This window comes from Tachysurus vachellii, chromosome 16 (genome assembly GCF_030014155.1).
Source record: "Tachysurus vachellii isolate PV-2020 chromosome 16, HZAU_Pvac_v1, whole genome shotgun sequence".
In the NCBI taxonomy this organism is placed as follows: domain Eukaryota; kingdom Metazoa; phylum Chordata; class Actinopteri; order Siluriformes; family Bagridae; genus Tachysurus; species Tachysurus vachellii.
The window spans coordinates 909,383-916,100 of record NC_083475.1 but is presented as its reverse complement, the minus strand read 5'-3'; positions in this window follow the sequence as shown (position 1 = coordinate 916,100).

The following is a 6,718-nucleotide window of genomic DNA, read 5'->3' as shown; positions in this document are numbered from 1 at the left end:
CCCCCAACTGCTCCCCGGGCACCTCAGCATAAATGGCTGCCCACTGCTCCGGGTGTGTGTTCACTGCTGTGTGTGTGCACTTTGGATGGGTTAAATGCAGAGAATGAATTCTGAGTATGGGTCACCGTACTTGGCCGTATGTCATGTCACTTCTTCTTCACTTCTTCTTCATATTGCCTCAAAGTCTACTGCAAGCTCTGTTACCAGTGCTCTGGAGTTTTTAGAGTTGTACAGTGTTTTCAATTTCAGTGTAGGTGAAATGCAGCGAAATGCAGCTCATAACAACAATCATAACTACAGTGGAAAGTTTTAAGAGAGACTTAGGTGCAGACACTAAAATTAAGCAAGTAGGATGAAACATAAAGTCGAGTATTCTTGATTTTATGCTATGGTATGTTATTTTATCAGGGTTGTGTGATTAGGTGTGTGATGCTGCCTGGACACACTCATGGTAAGAGCTCAGTACTCAGGCCCTCAGCCACACATACATAACTCTACACCATAAAAGGAGCTGTGCACAGGAGGTCTCCAGAAGCTGACGCACACTCTTCCAAGTGACTTCAGTTCTACTCTGTCCCGTACTCATTTAATTACTTACAGCATTACAATCTGTACTGTGGAATTGTTTACATCAACATGGACCAAGGACCTGTGTCTTTTTAAGAAAGAAATCTTAAAAGAGCAGACTTAAGGTAAGTGTATATTCCAAAAAAAAAAACTTTCATATACTATCAGTGCATTTCTAAGGAAAAATAGAGGATCCTGGTGCAGTTAATGTGAATGATGAAGTAGTGTTTATTAGAATCACAGAGGAAAACAGTTTCACAGGCCTGACTGACAAACCTAAGGACAATGTGTGATAAACGTAGAACAATGAGGGCACCTATTTTGGTCGTATGTGGTTGTTAAACTCTTCTTAAAAGTGATGTGATTGAATTTGCTGGCTATCAAAGCTAACCTATGTCTAACTTTTGAACTATGTAAAGAATAAGGACCAGGCTGGAATTCCACCAATGGGAAACCACGGAAGTTCATGAACAATCCCTTATATCTAAGTGCTTGTACAATTTCCAGATCAATAATGCTGTTGATTATGGAACCTTTGTTCAAAACATGTTGCTACAGTTGCCATATTTAGTGATTATATTTATAGTCTTGTCTGAAAGTAGTGTAATGACAAGGTCAATTCTTTTGTTTTTGGCATACAAAGAATTTAGGTTTGAGGCTTTTTTCTTTTGACTGCAGTCAGGAGTTCTTGCTGGTACTCTTTGGTCCTTCTTGGACTGAATTCTGTGTCTATTGTTGACTTTAAACCTGTAAATCCAGCAGACAGTGTAATTTGAAGCTGCTGGTATTTTGTTATAAAGCTTTAGTAGGTGTCAGAGAAGAGAACTATCCCTTTGTCTCTAATGTAATGAAAACGTTTTTGTGCATGTATTTATGGGAGATGGGATATTGTTTAGGAGTTTAGGGTTTTCATGGCCTTCCTGTTCAGAATGAAGAACTCAGTGCCAGCTGCCTTAGACACTAGACAGCTTGAGAGTAATCAGAAACATCAGTCTGACATTGTTCCTCCTTGCCATGTCGAGATGGGAGATAGGACAGTGTGTACGATATGGGAGATGCTTTCCTCTATGAATCTACAGTACTTGATCAGTAGGTAAAAATAGGATGAGCTAGAGTGCTGGGAAAAAGAGAAGCAGATGAAGACAGTCCTTGATTGGTCTTTGAAAGCGCTTCATCACCATAGAGATCAGAGTGCTAATATTAGTTGTGCTAAAGCATGCATAGAAATGGTACCATTCAGTGGGTCGCTAATCCCCTCAGCATGGGATCTGACTCTGTGGTCCGTGCTACATTCATCTGCTGTTCATTCAGCTGTATCCATATTTCTCTGTTTCTATTGAATAAGATTAGTTCATTGTAACATTATAATAGTCATTACTAAACTATAAATATAATATAATTAATAAGTTTTAATTGATATGCACATATGCACATTTGATCACACACAACTCAATGTTTATTTACTTTCATATATATATATATATATATATATATATATATATATATATATATATATATATATATATATATATATTTTCTGAAGAGTAGAGATTGTCTACTCCAGTATTCTTCCAGAACACAATGACCTCAGAAGAAGAAGAAATAAGTGAGATTGGCAACACCACAGAGACCACTTAGGAAACCATAGCAACCAAACAACGGCACCTACCTGGGATAATATTTCATCTACGTAGCAACACCTTGGAAACCACATAAAAACACCCTAGCAACCACCGGGAATATCCAAGTAATTACCTAGCAACACCCTTTGAACTACCTTGGATAAAATAGCAACCACACTGAATATCATATCAACCACATGCCTTAGCAACTACCTGGGATAACAGCAACCACCTTGAAACACCTTAGTTACCAAAAATAAAATAGCAACTGCCTAGCAACACTATAGCATAGCAACCATGTGGAAAACCATAGAAACCAAGCAGCCCCTTAACCATCTAGTAACACCCTAGGAAACAGGTTTGAATACCATAGCAGCCAGAGAAGATCCCATATGGCAATTTACTTTTATGTTTGAGCAGAAACACTCCACAGTCCATTTTCCCCCATAAGGAATAATACAGTGATGTGTCATTGGTCTTATTCTTTCTGAAAAGATTTTTTTCAGCAGTCATTTATTTTGACATATGTTACAGGTACCAGCTTTCCTGTTTCCTGCAACTCAAAAAGATTTACAGAATAATGATTAAACAGATGGTTGTAGTTTTCACAAAATAACTGTTTTGAGGTTAATTTTGTTCCATCAAAATAACATCAGCATTTGCTCCCAGGCACAAAATACATAGTTTTCTTACAGTTTCATTGTCATTACTATCTAATTAGGAGAAGAGGCAACAACTTAACACTTAGATGTTTAACATCTTTGCATGTAAATCATGTGCACTTTCAGTATATTATTATTATTATTATTATTATTATTATTATTATTATTATTATTATTATTATGGAACAGTGCATTCTAATCAGATTGCACTTAATTATGCAGTAACATTTAAAAATATTTCTTTACTTTCAAAACTAAAAACAAAACGTAACACATACAGAAATTAAAAAAAATGTGTTGCCTTTTAGTTTGGAAACAAAATTACACGTGACTCGTCATTGCCATTAGTAGCTGGTAGAGCTATTTGCCTTAAATACAGCAAAATTACCCAAACTGAACTTTGTAGTTAAATATACCATGGCATCAGTGAATAAGTGGACCTGATGGTTTTTCTAAGGACCCTTTCGTACTTAACCTGTAACTCAGGAGATAAATTATCACATAGACATGTTTACAGTCTGTTCTCTGCAGTTATACAAGAATATATCTGGTACCAACAGAATTCAATGTGTATTTTGTGGTCTTGTGCTGCCATCTCCTGCTACAAATCAAGCAGAACTACTGTATCCTCCTGCATGACTATCTACATTATCTCAATACTGCAAGACTAAAGTGTGTAAAACATGTTAAGGTAAAGTCCCTTTCTCAATAACAGCAAAAGAAACTGGGTTACTTTTTTTACCTGTTGTGTTAGGAAAATCAAGCTACGCATTAACTATTCATTAAATATATACAGTAAGTATATTTTTAAGTATTATCTGCCTCGGTAGGTATAACTAAAGGTTCATCAGTATATCGGTTTGTTCAGCTTGTTCAGCTATCTGTGCAGGCAGCTAGTACACATGGAAAATCTTTTTTTCTTATTGGAATCCCTATTATGATGTGGATGTTTAATGGGAGGTGTGGCTTTTATTCTCATAGCAGGTACACTTAACCAGTAATCTTTGGGCATGTGGTTGCCTAGTGGTTAAGGTGTTGGAATACAGATCGGAAGGTTATGAGTTCAGTGGCAAGCTGCCACTGTTGGGCCTCTGAGCAAGGCCCTTAACCCTCAATTGCTCAGTTGTACAAAAATGAGATAATATAAGTCGCTCTGTATAAGAGCATCTGCCAAATGCTGTAAATGTAAATGTTCCACTTATCAGACTCATGATCAGAGCTGTCACATAATCCCATCAATCACAAATCTTGTTTATCCCCAACTTTCAGTTGATCTTTATGTTCACACAATGGATAGAGGCACTTCAACGGGAAATTATTTGTCCAGCATTTAGAGATATAATGAAGCATTTTTGTTTTCTTAATCACTCCAGCAACAGGGTATACCTCATACACTTTAGGTTCCTCACCAACACTATTGCCAGGTTGTAAAAAGACTCCTTTTGCCTTTTAATCATAGAAGCTTTTGCCTGTAGCACTGGACTGTTTGCTATTTTCATTCACTATACAGTTGGCCTCCAACATCCTTTTAACCCACTTTGCTGCATACCCCTTGGATTCTATTTCTGTCACTAGCCCAAATATTAGGTCCACTGATAGATGTGGGTACTGGCCTTTTAAACCTTTACCACTTTTGGAAAATTCTGTCTTTTTATAATTCTTTCTTCATATTCCTCATCATCCGTAGAATCTTAAGTGGGTCTATAAGTGATAAGGTGTTGCACTTAAATGGCGAACACCAGAAACTGATCTTTCTCATCTCTTGATCATGCTGGAAATTTGGGTGGATATCCAAGGTATAAAATCAATAAAGAGCAACTAGGCTGCTATTCTATCACTCTTTGTTATTCTAGAACATACTTGCACAAATATTGTGAAATGATTAATCACCTCAATGATATATTCATAAACAACCTGGCCTGGGATTAAAAATCACAACCTTCCAAGTGGTAGTCTAACACCTTAACCACAAGGCTACCACATATAGCTAGAAGTTCATGCTGCTTCTTTCACTGCTTTGCATAACTAGATTTATGTAGCAACTATCTGTTAGCACCACTTGCTGTTTCTCATAGATAGATAGATAGATAGATAGATAGATAGATAGATAGATAGATAGATAGATAGATGGATGGATGGATGTATGGATGGACAGATAGATAGATAGATAGATAGATAGATAGATAGTTAGATAGATAGATAGATAGATAGATAGATCGATAGATCGATAGATAGAGTAGATCTTTACTGTCATTGCATAGTACAGGTACATAGCGATGAAATGCCATTTAGCATCTTCCAGAAGTAAAAATACTAGAAAGAAATGTACAACGGAGCATGCACAGATAAACATGTCAGTATACTGTATGTACAATGTACAACAATAAATAAAGTTATGGTGGGGCTTTGTGTATAAGTGAACTATGTGCGAAATAGGAATATGTGCTAGTTGTCCGATATGTCAAAAAATATAATTATATCTATTGTGCAAATGTGTGTATTCTGTACATTTATGTAGAAAATTAATCAAAACATATACAGTGTATGTACAAATAATATACATAAATGGACACATAAAGTGCATCTGCGTAACCTGGTGCAAACAGTGTGAGACAAAAGACAAGAAGACAGTGCAGGTCAAAAGACAAGCAATACAAACCAATTCCACAACAAGCTACTGTATTTTTGGTATTGAGGGTGCGGTTGTTAACAAAACACAATGTTGACAGGCTTTAGATTTCCTCCCTGTAGTCCGATTCATTGTTGCTGATCTGACCAATCACAGTGGCATCATCTGCATACTTGATAAAGATGTTGTAATGCAGAGGAACACTGTCATGGGTGAAAAGGGAGTAGAGCAGTGGGCTCAGCACAAAGCCATGTGGGACACTGGAGTTCAATATGAGGGCTAAGGACATGTGATTAACCAACCTAACAGACTGTGGTCTATTAGTTAGGAAATCCATAATCCATCTGCACTAGATCTCTGAGCTTATTGATCATTTTAGTGTGGATGACTGTGTTAAATTCAGACCTGAAATCAAAGAACAACATACTAATGTATGTATTGTTATTGTCCAGGTGAGTGAGAGCTAGGTGAAGAGCAATGTTAGAATGGTAGGCGAATTGGTGTGATTCCAGTGCAGGTGGAAGGCTTGCTATGAGGTGACTTCATAACAATCTGGGTGAGTGCAACAGTGCAGAAATCGTTCAGACTGCAGATGTATGCTTGGGCACTGGTATGATGGTTGTAGTCTTCAGACATGTGGGAACAGTGGCCTGGGCCAGTGACAATTTGAAAATGTCAGTGAAGATTTGTGCCAGTTGGCCAGCACAGGCCCTGTGCACACACCGGGTATGCCATCGGGCCATCTGACATAAGCATCTACTCTGATCAGTGCAGAATGCACCTCTGTTGTGTAGAGTGATATAGAATGATCAACTATGGAGGGGTCAACATTTGTGGTATGGTGTTTGAAAGCTTGATCGAAGCAAACAAAGAAGTGGTTGTGTCAGCAGTGCAGGGATACAGTAAAAATACACCTAAATGCATGATAGCTAAAATAAATATTAACTAAAAAAACAAAACAGGGACAAAGGACTCGACAAAACATGACATGACCAGACGACATAGGACAACAAGGATTCTGCGCCACTGTAGGCAACGTGGCACAGTTAAATACACAACACAATAAAAACATCAGGAACAGGAGTGCAGCGGTGGGGATTAAGAGACCAGGGCGGGGCAGACACGTGACATAGAACATAAACAAAAGCACGTGGCCAAGGTCCGGGCTGGATCCTGACAGTAACACCCCCCTTGAGGTGCGGCTCCCGACGTGCCAATGTCGTCTTAATGACAATCCT